Below are 18,581 nucleotides of genomic sequence, written 5' to 3'. Positions count from 1 at the left end.
TGAAATTCTTGCTGAAGCCGTCTCCTCAGGGAGCGCAGAACACTTTCATTCTTCATTGTCCTGTCCAGCTCCTTCTGTAAGCACTTGTTAGCAAGGAAGTTGAGGAAAAGAATTACTTATCTTTACATTTTTACTACATCAATTTAAAAAAAATTGTTTAGTGTGTTTGGCACATCTAAACTACTACTGTGTCTTGCGGGGATGCCCTCGATCAGAGAATTGCCAACTTCTGATCTTAAAAATTAACATTTTTGGTAGAAGTGGAGCTTGTAATACAACTGTCCAGTGTAGTACAGTGCACAGAATTATCCTCCAGATCAACATCAAAACCCTGAGACATTTAATTACACATGAGTAATGCAGACCAGGAAGTCTGCATTCCTGGTCTGCGATTAATAGGTGCCTGCCATTGCATGGCAGGCACCTATTAATCTACACCACATGTGTCAAACTCAAGGCCAGCGGGCCACATGTGGCCCGCCATGTCATTTTATATGGCCCACCTCAGCATTTTATAGGTCGATGATTGACTTAAAATAGGTTTTGAGCACAAATTGACTACAAACTACATCTCCCACAATGCATTCCGATTGTTACCAGCCAACATTATGGCTTCTCGCCACTAGAGAGCAGCAGAGTCACCTCAAGCTGCTTATTGATTTTTCCCAGCGAATAAAACTGAGACATCGACAAGCTAACATCAAAACGTCCAAGAAAAGAAAAATCGATTTACAAGACTGAATGAAGAAGTGTGAGTTGGTGTCAGGGCGGCAGGTCGCGCTAGACTTTTTTTGTTATCCGTTACCTTGACCGACAACATAAAAAAAATCGGTCATATATTATTTTTATCCGTGAAATTACAATCATATTAACATCGGCTATTTAGTCGCATTTTATGCGGTTTAGTTAATATTCACCGTGAATCCAGATCCCATCACAAATTAAACCAATAAATGCATCTAAATTTTTCTCGTAGTGACAAAAACCACTGACTGAGACTCCAATAACTTTTAATAAATTAAATTAAGCGAATTTACTTAAATTAGCATCACTTCACCCGCTGGGGTCTGAACGCACTTCCTCCTGGTTCCCATCTGCAGAAAAATCTGCGCTAATTCATCAGTCAGTTGGATCTGTCTGATCCAAACAGATCAACTGAACTCTGTGAGTGTTTTACCCTGCGCGGTCCGGTGTGCGCTTTTACCAGGATTTATTTATTTATTTGCGTGGTTTCGCTTCTCCGAAACGGACAGATGTTACGTCTGCAGCTCCTCCAGAACGCCGCCCTCCTGGGTAACGTGCACCAAGAAGGCTCCATTTGTTAAATCCGCTGGATGTTGGAAACTTCCAGCGGTTTCTAAGTCTTCGCAGCGGCGGAGCTGCGTCCGCAGTGGTTGAGCAGCGGACTGCGCATTACAGTCTAATTAACTTTTGCATCGTCATTTATTTCCTCAAGATAAACTGCCGGCTCCTCAAATTGATTAACACAACGTTGCATCCTCTTTACTTTTCTCTGGTCTGTAATGGAGACTTTAATTTAACGCGCCATTTCAACCAAAGGTTTGTAATGCGCTTCCTAACCAGACGCTCCAAACCGTCCGGTCCAGAACTCTTCAACACGCTGTCAGCTCCTGGTCAGAAAGACGCATTTAGTTCAGAGACCATGAGATGATATTCAGAAAGGGTTTTTTTTTAATTAATTGATTTCAGTTGCCTCTGAGACTAAATCTTTGCGTAAAGTCTATAATGTCTGCCCATGTGACTTGTTTTTATTATTTGTTTGCTTACCTTTAAACAACTGATTTAAATATTGTAATTTTTAAACTGAGCAGTAATTTTACATCCATGGAAACTCAAATGTAATATTTAAAACTTCAATACATAAAATCAGTTATTTAACTATATGAGGTGTTGTTTAATTTATTTTTAACATTGTATTTTTATACATTTATTCTAGGGGTGCCCAAGTCTAATTTTCCGGAGCTACCATCTGCAACTTTAGATGCATTCCTTCTCTAACTCACCTGGACCATTGACTCATTATAAGCCTCTACAGAACTGAATGAGGGAAGTCAACCTTTTGTCTGGGGTGTTTTAGCAGGGATGCACTCCTGATCTGTACCGTCAATGTGGCCTGTTGAGGGGGGCCAATATGCTGAAGTGGCCCTCGGTGAAATTGAGTTTGACACCCCTGATCTACACCCAATAGAACGCCTGGATATTATTATTATCAGTGAGAATGCATTCAATGCATTCTCACTACTAGTGTTTCTGTTTTTCTTTATTATTGGGGCATGCCATTAGCAATGCATAAGGAGAGCAGTGACTGACCTGCGAAGCAGGTCAGTCACTGCCTCCATGCATTGCATGGCAGGCACCTATTGTTCTACACCCAATAGAACGCCTCTTTATTATAATTGGGGCATGCCATTAGCAATGCATAAGGAGAGCAGTGACTGACCTGCGAAGCAGGTCAGTCACTGCCTCCATGCATTGCATGGCAGGCACCTATTGTTCTACACCCAATAGAACGCCTGGATATTATTATTATTATAACAACTTCTTCCATTACCGTTAATGCGGCTCGTACCGCTGCGTGCCCACCCACAAAAGTGGTATCAAAACGTGTGTCTCGATCCCGGCATTGGAGCTATTACTTTTATTGGGGATCGGAGTTACGACGGCGACGTAAAAAGCGAAAAACGAGCGAAATTTCCAACTGCCGAAACCTTAGAGTGTAACTGAAACCAACTGCCGCTTTTTAGAGTGAGAAAAAGAGTGGAATTTTGACCCCAAAATAATTTTGAAATCGCTCTCATGGGTGCAAAAATTGCTCTATTGGTATGAAAGTCGGTCATGACATTGATACGAATGCCTGCTCCGGTAAAATGTTTTCAAAATTTCCCTAGGGCTTATGGTTTTCGGTCCAGGTGCTTCAGAGCAAAGTTTTGGGACAGGATAACTGACGCTCCTCTCCAGTGTTTTACATACATTTCTGAAAAATCTCTGAGCTCAGCGCACACCATTTTTCTCTCATCACTGCAATTACTGTGATTGAGCTACAGATATGAATCGCGGTAATAGATGAGATGAGAAATAGCCCTCTCATATGCTTCAAACGGTTTTTGGATCGGACTTACGGAACCCGAACGGGAAGCAGTCGTTCGGACTGCTTTTTCCATTAAAACTGACTGGGTGTCTCATAAAGATAGATAAGTCTGACACACACAGGGCACTTTCATCACTATAGCAACAGAATGCAGAGAGGGAGAACTGCTGGGGTTTGGACTACAAAGACTCTGTAGTTCTAAATATGGCGGAACACTTTAATGCAGAGGGCAGAGCAGAAGGTCAGAACTACAACATGGCGGAACACTCAATTATTACAGAGGAGGCCTGAGCTGGCAGTTAGAACTACTTCCTGTTTTGGGCATTATACAGGTGGATTAACCAAACCACTGTTACACATTGGATTAGTGTGGTTATGAAAATTAAGTTTACTGAAAGTTTCAAAATAAAACTCTGAAAATTGCACTGACAAAAGTGCATCGCCGTAGGCGATGCAAAAATGAAAATCTTTTTTTTATGTTTTTTTTCTCAGGATAGTGAACTGCCTTGCGCAGCAAGGCAGTTCATTAACATTAGCATTTCATGGTTGTCTTAAAGATTGCAACAGAATCCAGAGAAAGGCTGCTGGTTTGGACTACAAACCAGCAGCCATAACTGCCATAACTGTAGTTCTATCTATGGCCAAGACTCAGTTAAAATAGAGGCCTGACCAGCATGTCAGAACTACAACATGGCGGAACACTCAATTATTACAGAGGAGGAGTTGGCTGGTATTATAAACAACTTGTGCTTTGAGCATTATATAACTGATTTAACCTGATCACTATTACACATGAAATTAGTGTGGCAATTTCAAATGAAGCTTATTGAAATTTTTCAAAATAAAAGCCTTGACAATTTTTACATCATGTAATTGCTCTTTTTACATACATTTCTGCAAAAAGTTCTGAGCTCAGCGCACACCATTTTTCTCTCATCACTGCAATTACTGTGAATGAGCTACAGATATGAATCGCGGTACTAAATGAGACGACAAATAGCCCTCTCATACGCTTCAAACGGTTTTCGAATACGTATCACGGTTCCCGAATGGAAAGGAGTTGTTCGAACAGCTTTTTGGAGTGAAACTGGCTGGCTCAAATAGATAGAATTGTTTCTCCCCCTGTCTGGAGAAACACAGGGGGAGGCTTGGTCACTATAGCAACAGAACACAGACAAAAGCCAAACTGCTCCTTAGGACTACAAAAACACCATCTTTGTAGTTCTAAACACGATGGAACACTTTACTACAGAGGCCTGAGCAGAAGGTCGGAAGGTCAACATGGTGGAACCCTCAATCATTACAAAGGAGGGCTGAGCTGGCAGTTAAGAAGTAAATAATGGTGGAACTCTGACTTATTACAGAAAGAAGGTGAGCAGAATGTTATAACTACAGACAGGGCAGAATGTTCTGGGCATTATATATAAACTGGTTTAACCCAACCACTGTTAGATATTGGATTAGTGTGGCCATTTAAAATTAAGCTTACTGAAAATTTCAAAATAAAAGCCTGAATATTCCTCTTGGGCCTTTATTATGTTTTTCTCTCAGGTTAGTGCAGAGACAACTACAGATTTAAATCGTGTTTCCATCGGAGACAAGAAATTGCCCTCTTATATGCTTCAAAAAGTTTTCGGATTGCTCTTATGGATGCTGAACAGTAAGCCGCTTTGATCAGAAAAACTAACTGCTTCAAACAGTTAGAATTCTCTCTCCCTGTGTGTCTCACTAACATGATAGTTGAGCTGCTCTTTAGAACTACAATGACTGAAGGTCAGAACTACAACATGGCGGAACTTTCAGATACCACAGATTAGGGCTGAACTGGCATTTAGAACTACTTGCTGTTTTGGGCATTATATAGTTGGATTAACCCAACCACTGTTACACATTTTATTGCTGTGGTCAATTAAAATGAAGCTTAATGAAAATTTCAAAATAAAAGCCTTGATATTTTTCACATCAGCTTTGGGCTTTATGTGAAATGTTTAAACAAACTACTTTTACACATTGAATTGGTGTGGTGGTTAAAATGAAGCCTACTGAAAGTTTCAAAATAAAAGTCTGCATATTCCTCTCATGCTAGTGCAACGCCGTAGGCGTTGCAATAATATTAAGCTTTTTTCGCATTTTTTTTCCTCAGGATAGTGAACTGCCTTGCGCAGCAAGGCAGTTCATTAACATTAGCACAAGTTTAGCATTTTACTGCCCCCACTAGTGCACTGCCTTGCTGCGCAAGGCAGTGCACATCCTAACATCCTACATGAATATTAGTCTTCACGCTAATATTAGCATTTTGGCTTATGCATTAATTTCAACATACTGAATGGTACAGGTGCAGTTTAGTCAACATGTTTCTGACTCACCACAGGTTATTGACTACATTGAAGCTTTCTTTAGCATTAATGCTAATTTTTTGCATTAGAACGCTTGATTAAAAACCGACGGGCACACTTTGGCATGCCCCTTAAAATTTCTGCGGAATTTTCTAGTAAATATAATATATTATTCTTCCGTTACCGTTAATGCGGCTCGTACCGCTGCGTGCCCACCCACAAAAGTGGTATCAAAACGTGCGGCTCGATCCCGGCAAGTGAGCTATTATTTTTATTGGGGATCGGAGTTACGACGGCGACGTAAAAAGCGAAAAACGAGCGAAATTTCCAACTGCCGAAACGCAGAGTGTAACTGACACCAACTGCCGCTTTTTTAGAGTGAGAAAAAGAGTGGATTTTTGACCCCAAAATAATTTTGAAATCGCTCTCATGGGTGCAAAAACTGCTCTATCGGTATGAAAGTCGGTCATGACATTGATACGCATGCCTGCTCCGGTAAAATGTCTTCAAAATTTCTCTAGGGCTGACGGTTTTCTGTCAAGGTGCTTCAGAGCAAAATCAAGTGACAGGGTACCTTCAGGCACTCCACCATTCATTTTCAGACTTTTCTGAAAAATTTCTGAGCTCAGCGCACACCATTTTTCTCTCATCACTGCTATTACTGTGATTGAGCTACAGATATGAATCGCGGTAATAGATGAGATGAGAAATAGCCCTCTCATATGCTTCAAACGGTTTTTGGATCGGACTTACGGAACCCGAACGGGAAGCAGTCGTTCGGACTGCTTTTTCCATTAAAACTGACTGGGTGTCTCATAAAGATAGATAAGTCTGACACACACAGGGCACTTTCATCACTATAGCAACAGAATGCAGAGAGGGAGAACTGCTGGGGTTTGGACTACAAAGACTCTGTAGTTCTAAATATGGCGGAACACTTTAATACTGAGGGCAGAGCAGAAGGTCAGAACCATAGACATAATATAAGGATAGACGCCTCATGCCCCGCTGTCGCCTATTGTCGCTGACGAGATTTAGGGCGGCCATCTTGGAGCGGTATACCACTCCACTCGGTCCTATGTGTTTAACAGGCACAGTGACGGATCAGCGCATTTAATCGATCATAACACGCTTTTTTGTTACTGGAAACCATATTCAAACATCTATCAAAGCTACATTTATAAACAATTGTATTATTTAAGTATGTTATTTAAGTATTTAAATATGCTTAGTGGCTAAAACAATAGAATAGGAATGGAATATTCTGATATTGATGTATAAAGAGCATATTACAAAGCACACAGCCGTTCATAATTTATTTAATAAATTATTTAGTAATATCAATACATATTTAAATAACTATACAACACAAATAAAGATTCATAATGGCACAAATAAATAATTAATACTGAATAATATATATATATTGGCAGTTCTAGGCACAGCCAAGATACTGTGCAGAACCCTCAAGCTCCCAGGCCTCTGGTAGAGGACCCGAGCTCAGAGGATGAAAGAGACCACCCACGGAGGGTGAGAGGGGAATTTTATATATATATCCATCCATCCATTTTCCTTCACCCTTGTCCCTCAGTGGGGTCGGGAGGGGTGCTGGTGCCTATCTCCAGCTCACGTTCCGGGTGAGAGGCGGGGTACACCCTGGACAGGTTGCCAGCCTGTTGCAGGGCAACACAGAGACACACAGGACAAACAACCATGCACACACACACTCACACCTAGGGGCAATTTGGAAAGGCCAATTAACCTGACAGTCATGTTTTTGGATTGTGGGAGGAAACAGGAGAAAACCCATGCATGCACAGGGAGAACATGCAAACTCCATGCAGAAAGACCGGGGCCGGGAATTGAACCCACTTTCAAAACAAAAACGGAAGATTTGGGATGTATCTTACTAGTGAAAGAATTACATATAAATAATAGTCTTTACCACCTGTGTAAACTTTGCTGGTGAATGTTATAACACATAAGTTTTATAATATGTGTTATATTGTTTCATTTCTAATGCTCTTGTGTCATATAATCTAAGTCAATGTTAGAGAATAATTAATATTTTTAGATGTACAGAATCTCAGTTAGTCTTCATAGCGGGGCTGAACCTGTATTACACCAAGCACTGTAGCTAATATTAGCTGGTATCTCGCCGGTGGACATAAATACAGTAAAGTAATATTCTAATATATAATATAATCACAATATATACACAATAATATGTCCATCTTACTTGTGAAATGCTGTCTGTGGAGCCCTCACATCAATAATCCATAGATCCGAACAATAATATCCCTCAGAGCTGAGGCATCGTCTATTGTTTTGATTGAGGAAAGTAGGAGTTTATACCGCTCTAAGATGGCCGCCGTATTTCCTGCGCCGGAGCAGCCAATGCGGCGTCTACCCTTATATTATGTCTATGGTCAGAACTACAACATGGCGGAACACTCAATTATTACAGAGGAGGGCTGAGCTGGCAGTTAGAACTACTTCCTGTTTTGGGCATTATACAGGTGGATTAACTAAACCACTGTTACACATTGGATTAGTGTGGTTATGAAAATTAAGTTTACTGAAAGTTTCAAAATAAAACTCTGAAAATTGCACTGACAAAAGTGCATCGCCGTAGGCGATGCAAAAATGAAAATCTTTTTTTTATGTTTTTTTTCTCAGGATAGTGAACTGCCTTGCGCAGCAAGGCAGTTCATTAACATTAGCATTTCATGGTTGTCTCAAAGATTGAAATCCTTCCCCAGCTTTCTGTCTCACACACACAGCAGTTGGCTGAGGGCCAATCGCTATAGCAACAGAATCCAGAGAAAGGCAAATCTGCTGGTTTGGACTACAAACCAGCAGCCATAACTGCCATAACTGTAGTTCTATCTATGGCCAAGACTCAGTTAAAACAGAGGCCTGAGCAGCATGTCAGAACTACAACATGGCAGAACACTCAATTATTACAGAGGAGGAGTTGGCTGGTATTATAAACAACTTGTGCTTTGAGCATTATATAACTGATTTAACCTGATCACTATTACACATGAAATTAGTGTGGCAATTTCAAATGAAGCTTATTGAAAATTTTCAAAATAAAAGCCTTGACAATTTTTACATCATGTAATTGCTCTTTTTACATACATTTCTGCAAAAGGTCCTGAGCTCAGCGCACACCATTTTTCTCTCATCACTGCAATTACTGTGAATGAGCTACAGATATGAATCGCGGTACTAAATGAGACGACAAATAGCCCTCTCATATGCTTCAAACGGTTTTCGAATACGTATCACGGTTCCCGAATGGAAAGGAGTTGTTCGGACAGCTTTTTGGAGTGAAACTGGCTGGCTCAAACACATAGAATTGTTTCTCCCCCTGTCTGGAGAAACACAGGGGGAGGCTTGGTCACCATAGCAACAGAACACAGACAAAAGCCAAACTGCTCCTTAGGACTACAAAAACGCCATCTTTGTAGTTCTAAACACGATGGAACACTTTACTACAGAGGCCTGAGCAGAAGGTCGGAAGGTCAACATGGTGGAACCCTCAATCATTACAAAGGAGGGCTGAGCTGGCAGTTAAGAAGTACATAATGGTGGAACTCTGACTTATTACAGAAAGAAGGTGAGCAGAATGTTATAACTACAGACAGGGCAGAATGTTCTGGGCTTTATATATAAACTGGTTTAACCCAACCACTGTTAGACATGGGATTAGTGTGGCCATTTAAAATGAAGCTTACTGAAAATTTCAAAATAAAAGCCTGAATATTCCTCTCAGGCCTTTATTATGTTTTTCTCTCAGGTTAGTGCAGAGAGAACTACAGATTTAAATCGTGGTTCCATCGGAGACAAGAAATTGCCCTCTTATATGCTTCAAAAAGTTTTCGGATTGCTCTTATGGATGCTGAACAGTAAGCCGCTTTGATCAGAAAAACTAACTGCTTCAAAGAGTTGCTGCACTCCTCTCATGCTAGTGCAACGCCGTAGGCGTTGCAATAATATTAAGCTTTTTTTGCATTTTTTTTCCTCAGGATAGTGAACTGCCTTGCGCAGCAAGGCAGTTCATTAACATTAGCACAAGATTGTGCACAACATTAGCACAAAATTTAGCATTTTACTGCCCCCAGTAGTGCACTGCCTTGCTGCGCAAGGCAGTGCACATCCTAACATCCTACATGAATATTAGTCTTCACGCTAATATTAGCATTTTGGCTTATGCATTAATTTCAACATACTGAATGGTACAGGTGCAGTTTAGTCAACATGTTTCTGACTCACCACAGGTTATTGACTACATTGAAGCTTTCTTTAGCATTAATGCTAATTTTTTGCATCAGAACGCTTGATTAAAAACCGACGGGCACACTTTGGCATGCCCCTTAAAATTTCTGCGGAATTTTCTAGTTATTATAACAACTTCTTCCATTACCGTTAATGCGGCTCGTACCGCTGCGTGCCCACCCACAAAAGTGGTATCAAAACGTGTGTCTCGATCCCGGCATTGGAGCTATTACTTTTATTGGGGATCGGAGTTACGACGGCAACGTAAAAAGCGAAAAACGAGCGAAATTTCCAACTGCCGAAACCTTAGAGTGTAACTGAAACCAACTGCCGCTTTTTAGAGTGAGAAAAAGAGTGGAATTTTGACCCCAAAATAATTTTGAAATTGCTCTCATGGGTGCAAAAATTGCTCTATTGGTATGAAAGTCGGTCATGACATTGATACGAATGCCTGCTCTGGTAAAATGTTTTCAAAATTTCCCTAGGGCTTACGGTTTTCGGTCCAGGTGCTTCAGAGCAAAGTGATGGGACAGGATAACTGACGCTCCTCCCCAGTGTTTTACATACATTTCTGAAAAAGCTCTGAGCTCAGCGCACACCATTTTTCTCTCATCACTGCAATTACTGTGAATGAGCTACAGATATGAATCGCGGTACTAAATGAGACGACAAATAGCCCTCTCATATGCTTCAAACGGTTTTTGGATCGGCCTTACGGATCCTGAACGGGAAGCAGTCGTTCGGACTGCTTTTTCCATTAAAACTGACTGGGTGTCTCATAAAGATAGATAAGCCTGACACACACAGGGCAGTTTCATCACTATAGCAACAGAATGCAGAGGAAGGCACAGCTGCTGGTTTGGACTACAAAGACTCTGTAGTTCTAAATAAGGTGGAACATTTTAATGCAGAGGGCAGAGCAGGAGGTCAGAACTACAACATGGCGGAACACTCAATTATTACAGAGGAGGGCTGAGCTGGCAGTTAGAACAACTTGCTGTTTTTGGCATTATACAGGTGGATTAACCAAACCACTGTTACACATTGGATTAGTGTGGTTATGGAAATTAAGTTTACTGAAAGTTTCAGAATAAAACTCTGCAATGTCCACTCACGACGAACATTAAGCTTTTTTATGTTTTTTTGTCTCAGGATAGTGAACTGCCTTGCGCAGCAAGGCAGTTCATTAACATTAGCATTAATGTTAATTGAAATCCTTCCCCAGCTTTCTGTCTCACACACACAGCAGTTGGCTGAGGGCCAATCGCTATAGCAACAGAATCCAGAGAAAGGCAAATCTGCTGGTTTGGACTACAAACCAGCAGCCATAACTGCCATAACTGTAGTTCTATCTATGGCCAAGACTCAGTTAAAACAGAGGCCTGAGCAGCATGTCAGAACTACAACATGGCAGAACACTCAATTATTACAGAGGAGGAGTTGGCTGGTATTATAAACTACTTGTGCTTTGAGCATTATATAACTCATTTATCCTGATCACTATTACACATGAAATTAGTGTGGCAATTTCAAATGAAGCTTTATTGAAGCTTATTGAAAATTTTCAAAATATAAGTCTTGACAATTTTTATTACATCATGTAATTGCTCTTTTTACATACATTTCTGCAAAAAGTTCTGAGCTCAGCGCACACCATTTTTCTCTCATCACTGCAATTACTGTGAATGAGCTACAGTTATGAATCGCGGTACTAAATGAGACGACAAATAGCCCTCTCATATGCTTCAAACGATTTTCGAATACGTATCACGGTTCCCGAATGGAAAGGAGTTGTTCGAACAGCTTTTTGGAGTGAAACTGGCTGGCTCAAACAGATAGAATTGTTTCTCCCCCTGTGTGTCTCTCTCCCAGCTGACAAAGAGGCTTGGTCACTATAGCAACAGAATTAAGAAAAGCAGAGCTGCTGCTTAGGACTACAAAAACGCCATCTTTGTAGTTCTAAACACGATGGAACACTTTACTTTGGGCATTATATAGTTGGATTAACCCAACCACTGTTACACATTTTATTGCTGTGGTCAATTAAAATGAAGCTTAATGAAAATTTCAAAATAAAAGCCTTGATATTTTTCACATCAGCTTTGGGCTTTATGTGAATGGTTTAAACAAACTACTGTTACACTATGAATTGGTGTGGTGGTTAAAATGAAGCCTACTGAAAGTTTCAAAATAAAAGTCTGCATATTCCTCTCATGCTAGTGCAACGCCATAGGCGTTGCAATAATATTAAGCTTTTTTTGCATTTTTTTCCCTCAGGATAGTGAACTGCCTTGCGCAGCAAGGCAGTGCATTAGCATTAGCATTAGCCTTTTCCCTAAAGGTAGCTATTAGATAATTTTCTTACTTATTAGCGATGTTCAGTATACTGAATGGAGTAAATCAATGACAGAAAACATGCTAGTGATGCCACACATCCTACATGAATATTAGTCTTCACGCTAATATTAGCATTTTGGCTTATGCATTAATTTCAACATACTGAATGGTACAGGTACAGTTTAGTCAACATGTTTCTGACTCACCACAGGTTATTGACTACATTGCAGCTTTCTTTAGCATTAATGCTAATTTTTTGCATCAGAAGGCTGATTAAAAAGCGACGGGCACACTTTGGCATGCCCCTCAAAATTTCTGCGGAATTTTCTAGTTGGGGCATGCCATTAGCAATGCATAAGGAGAGCAGTGACTGACCTGCGAAGCAGGTCAGTCACTGCCTCCATGCATTGCATGGCAGGCACCTATTGTTCTTCACCTAATAGAATGTCTCTTTAATTGGGGCATGCCATTAGCAATGCATAAGGAGAGCAGTGACTGACCTGCGAAGCAGGTCAGTCACTGCCTCCATGCATTGCATGGCAGGCACCTATTGTTCTACACCCAATAGAATGTCTGTTTATTATTATTATAACAACTTCTTCCATTACCGTTAATGCGGCTCGTACCGCTGCGTGCCCACCCACAAAAATGGTATCAAAACGTGCGGCTTGATCCCGGCATTGGAGCTATTATTTTTATTGGGGATCGGACTTATGACGGCGACGTAAAAAGCGAAAAACGAGCAAAATTTCCAACTGCCGAACCTTCGACGAATCTTAGAGTGTAACTGAAACCAACTGCCGCTTTTTAGAGTGAGAAAAAGAGTGGATTTTTGACCCCAAAATAATTTTGAAATCGCTCTCATGGGTGCAAAAATTGGTCTATCGGTCTGAAACTCGGTCATGACATTGATACGCATGCCTGCTCCGGTAAAATGTCTTCGAAATTTCTCTAGGGCTGACGGTTTTCTGTCAAGGTGCTTCAGAGCAAAATCAAGTGACAGGGTACCTTCAGGCACTCCACCATTCATTTTCAGACTTTTCTGAAAAATCTCTGAGCTCAGCGCACACCATTTTTCTCTCATCACTGCAATTACTGTGATTGAGCTACAGATATGAATCGCGGTAATAGATGAGATGAGAAATAGCCCTCTCATATGCTTCAAACGGTTTTTGGATCGGACTTACGGAACCCGAACGGGAAGCAGTCGTTCGGACTGCTTTTTCCATTAAAACTGACTGGGTGTCTCATAAAGATAGATAAGTCTGACACACACAGGGCACTTTCATCACTATAGCAACAGAATGCAGAGAGGGAGAACTGCTGGGGTTTGGACTACAAAGACTCTGTAGTTCTAAATATGGCGGAACACTTTAATACAGAGGGCAGAGCAGAAGGTCAGAACTACAACATGGCGGAACACTCAATTATTACAGAGGAGGCCTGAGCTGGCAGTTAGAACTACTTCCTGTTTTGGGCATTATACAGGTGGATTAACCAAACCACTGTTACACATTGGATTAGTGTGGTTATGAAAATTAAGTTTACTGAAAGTTTCAAAATAAAACTCTGAAAATTGCACTGACAAAAGTGCATCGCCGTAGGCGATGCAAAAATGAAAATCTTTTTTTTATGTTTTTTTTCTCAGGATAGTGAACTGCCTTGCGCAGCAAGGCAGTTCATTAACATTAGCATTTCATGGTTGTCTTAAAGATTGAAATCCTTCCCCAGCTTTCTGTCTCACACACACAGCAGTTGGCTGAGGGCCAATCGCTAGAGCAACAGAATCCAGAGAAAGGCTGCTGGTTTGGACTACAAACCAGCAGCCATAACTGCCATAACTGTAGTTCTATCTATGGCCAAGACTCAGTTAAAATAGAGGCCTGACCAGCATGTCAGAACTACAACATGGCGGAACACTCAATTATTACAGAGGAGGAGTTGGCTGGTATTATAAACTACTTGTGCTTTGAGCATTATATAACTGATTTAACCTGATCACTATTACACATGAAATTAGTGTGGCAATTTCAAATTAAGCTTATTGAAATTTTTCAAAATAAAAGCCTTGACAATTTTTACATCATGTAATTGCTCTTTTTACATACATTTCTGCAAAAAGTTCTGAGCTCAGCGCACACCATTTTTCTCTCATCACTGCAATTACTGTGAATGAGCTACAGATATGAATCGCGGTACTAAATGAGACGACAAATAGCCCTCTCATACGCTTCAAACGGTTTTCGAATACGTATCACGGTTCCCGAATGGAAAGGAGTTGTTCGAACAGCTTTTTGGAGTGAAACTGGCTGGCTCAAACAGATAGAATTGTTTCTCCCCCTGTCTGGAGAAACACAGGGGGAGGCTTGGTCACTATAGCAACAGAACACAGACAAAAGCCAAACTGCTCCTTAGGACTACAAAAACGCCATCTTTGTAGTTCTAAACACGATGGAACACTTTACTACAGAGGCCTGAGCAGAAGGTCGGAAGGTCAACATGGTGGAACCCTCAATCATTACAAAGGAGGGCTGAGCTGGCAGTTAAGAAGTAAATAATGGTGGAACTCTGACTTATTACAGAAAGAAGGTGAGCAGAAAGTTATAACTACAGACAGGGCAGAATGTTCTGGGCATTATATATAAACTGGTTTAACCCAACCACTGTTAGATATTGGATTAGTGTGGCCATTTAAAATGAAGCTTACTGAAAATTTCAAAATAAAAGCCTGAATATTCCTCTTGGGCCTTTATTATGTTTTTCTCTCAGGTTAGTGCAGAGACAACTACAGATTTAAATCGTGTTTCCATCGGAGACAAGAAATTGCCCTCTTATATGCTTCAAAAAGTTTTCGGATTGCTCTTATGGATGCTGAACAGTAAGCCGCTTTGATCAGAAAAACTAACTGCTTCAAACAGTTAGAATTCTCTCTCCCTGTGTGTCTCACTAACATGATAGTTGAGCTGCTCTTTAGAACTACAATGACTGAAGGTCAGAACTACAACATGGCGGAACTTTCAAATACCACAGATTAGGGCTGAACTGGCATTTAGAACTACTTGCTGTTTTGGGCATTATATAGTTGGATTAACCCAACCACTGTTACACATTTTATTGCTGTGGTCAATTAAAATGAAGCTTAATGAAAATTTCAAAATAAAAGCCTTGATATTTTTCACATCAGCTTTGGGCTTTATGTGAAATGTTTAAACAAACTACTTTTACACATTGAATTGGTGTGGTGGTTAAAATGAAGCCTACTGAAAGTTTCAAAATAAAAGTCTGCATATTCCTCTCATGCTAGTGCAACGCCGTAGGCGTTGCAATAATATTAAGCTTTTTTCGCATTTTTTTTCCTCAGGATAGTGAACTGCCTTGCGCAGCAAGGCAGTTCATTAACATTAGCACAAGTTTAGCATTTTACTGCCCCCACTAGTGCACTGCCTTGCGCAGCAAGGCAGTGCATTAGCATTAGCATTAGCCTTTTCCCTAAAGGTAGCTATTAGATAATTTTCTTACTTATTAGCGATGTTCAGTATACTGAATGGAGTAAATCAATGACAGAAAACATGCTAATGATGCCACACATCCTACATGAATATTAGTCTTCACGCTAATATTAGCATTTTGGCTTATGCATTAATTTCAACATACTGAATGGTACAGGTACAGTTTAGTCAACATGTTTCTGACTCACCACAGGTTATTGACTACATTGCAGCTTTCTTTAGCATTAATGCTAATTTTTTGCATCAGAACGCTTGATTAAAAACCGACGGGCACACTTTGGCATGCCCCTTAAAATTTCTGCGGAATTTTCTAGTATTATTTATTATTCTTCCGTCACCGTTAATGCGGCTCGTACCGCTGCGTGCCCACCCACAAAAGTGGTATCAAAACGTGCGGCTCGGTGCCGAGATGTGAGCTATTATTTTTATTGGGGATCGGAGTTACGATGGCGACGTAAAAAGCGAAAAACGAGCAAAATTTCCAACTGCCGATCTTCGATGAATCTTAGAGTGTAACTGACACCAACTGCCGCTTTTTTAGAGTGAGAAAAAGGGTGGATTTTTGACCCCAAAATAATTTTGAAATCGCTCTCATGGGTGCAAAAATTGCTCTATCGGTATGAAAGTCGGTCATGACATTGATACGCATGCCTGCTCCGGTAAAATGTCTTCAAAATTTCTCTAGGGCTGACGGTTTTCTGTCAAGGTGCTTCAGAGCAAAATCAAGTGACAGGGTACCTTCAGGCACTCCACCATTCATTTTCAGACTTTTCTGAAAAATTTCTGAGCTCAGCGCACACCATTTTTCTCTCATCACTGCTATTACTGTGATTGAGCTACAAATATGAATCGCGGTAATAGATGAGATGAGAAATAGCCCTCTCATATGCTTCAAACGGTTTTTGGATCGGACTTACGGAACCCGAACGGGAAGCAGTCGTTCGGACTGCTTTTTCCATTAAAACTGACTGGGTGTCTCATAAAGATAGATAAGTCTGACACACACAGGGCACTTTCATCACTATAGCAACAGAATGCAGAGAGGGAGAACTGCTGGGGTTTGGACTACAAAGACTCTGTAGTTCTAAATATGGCGGAACACTTTAATACAGAGGGCAGAGCAGAAGGTCAGAACTACAACATGGCGGAACACTCAATTATTACAGAGGAGGGCTGAGCTGGCAGTTAGAACTACTTCCTGTTTGGGCATTATACAGGTGGATTAACCAAACCACTGTTACACATTGGATTAGTGTGGTTATGAAAATTAAGTTTACTGAAAGTTTCAAAATAAAACTCTGAAAATTGCACTGACAAAAGTGCATCGCCGTAGGCGATGCAAAAATGAAAATCTTTTTTTTATGTTTTTTTTCTCAGGATAGTGAACTGCCTTGCGCAGCAAGGCAGTTCATTAACATTAGCATTTCATGGTTGTCTCAAAGATTGAAATCCTTCCCCAGCTTTCTGTCTCACACACACAGCAGTTGGCTGAGGGCCAATCGCTATAGCAACAGAATCCAGAGAAAGGCAAATCTGCTGGTTTGGACTACAAACCAGCAGCCATAACTGCCATAACTGTAGTTCTATCTATGGCCAAGACTCAGTTAAAACAGAGGCCTGAGCAGCATGTCAGAACTACAACATGGCGGAACACTCAGTTATTACAGAGGAGGAGTTGGCTGGTATTATAAACAACTTGTGCTTTGAGCATTATATAACTGATTTAACCTGATCACTATTACACATGAAATTAGTGTGGCAATTTCAAATGAAGCTTATTGAAAATTTTCAAAATAAAAGCCTTGACAATTTTTACATCATGTAATTGCTCTTTTTACATACATTTCTGCAAAAAGTTCTGAGCTCAGCGCACACCATTTTTCTCTCATCACTGCAATTACTGTGAATGAGCTACAGATATGAATCGCGGTACTAAATGAGACGACAAATAGCCCTCTCATACGCTTCAAACGGTTTTCGAATACGTATCACGGTTCCCGAATGGAAAGGAGTTGTTCGGACAGCTTTTTGGAGTGAAACTGGCTGGCTCAAACACATAGAATTGTTTCTCCCCCTGTCTGGAGAAACACAGGGGGAGGCTTGGTCACTATAGCAACAGAACACAGACAAAAGCCAGACTGCTCCTTAGGACTACAAAAACGCCATCTTTGTAGTTCTAAACACGATGGAACACTTTACTACAGAGGCCTGAGCAGAAGGTCGGAAGGTCAACATGGTGGAACCCTCAATCATTACAAAGGAGGGCTGAGCTGGCAGTTAAGAAGTACATAATGGTGGAACTCTGACTTATTACAGAAAGAAGGTGAGCAGAATGTTATAACTACATACAGGGCAGAATGTTCTGGGCTTTATATATGAACTGGTTTAACCCAACCACTGTTAGACATGGGATTAGTGTGGCCATTTAAAATGAAGCTTACTGAAAATTTCAAAATAAAAGCCTGAATATTCCTCTCAGGCCTTTATTATGTTTTTCTCTCAGGTTAGTGCAGAGACAACTACAGATTTAAATCGTGGTTCCATCGGAGACAAGAAATTGCCCTCTTATATGCTTCAAAAAGTTTTCGGATTGCTCTTATGGATGCTGAACAGTAAGCCGCTTTGATCAGAAAAACTAACTGCTTCAAAGAGTTGCTGCACTCCTCTCATGCTAGTGCAACGCCGTAGGCGTTGCAATAATATTAAGCTTTTTTCGCATTTTTTTTCCTCAGGATAGTGAACTGCCTTGCGCAGCAAGGCAGTTCATTAACATTAGCACAAGATTGTGCATAACATTAGCACAAACTTTAGCATTTTACTGCCCCCACTAGTGCACTGCCTTGCGCAGCAAGGCAGTGCACATCCTAACATCCTAACATCCTACATGAATATTAGTCTTCACGCTAATATTAGCATTTTGGCTTATGCATTAATTTCAACATACTGAATGGTACAGGTGCAGTTTAGTCAACATGTTTCTGACTCACCACAGGTTATTGACTACAT

General features: G+C 40.7%; 1 protein-coding gene across 2 annotated transcripts in view; it reads right to left on the bottom strand.

Moving 5' to 3' along the window:
- The window catches only part of llgl2 (LLGL scribble cell polarity complex component 2), a 110,487-nt gene that overhangs the window by 39,432 nt on the left and 52,474 nt on the right, over positions 1 to 18,581 (bottom strand). The window lies entirely within an intron of this gene.

Source organism: Poecilia mexicana, unplaced genomic scaffold (genome assembly GCF_051168715.1).
Source record: "Poecilia mexicana isolate PSO_F unplaced genomic scaffold, ASM5116871v1 scaffold_19, whole genome shotgun sequence".
Taxonomy (NCBI): Eukaryota; Metazoa; Chordata; class Actinopteri; order Cyprinodontiformes; family Poeciliidae; genus Poecilia; species Poecilia mexicana.
The sequence above is the reverse complement of the archived record's forward strand: the minus strand, read 5'-3'. Positions and strand labels throughout refer to the sequence as shown.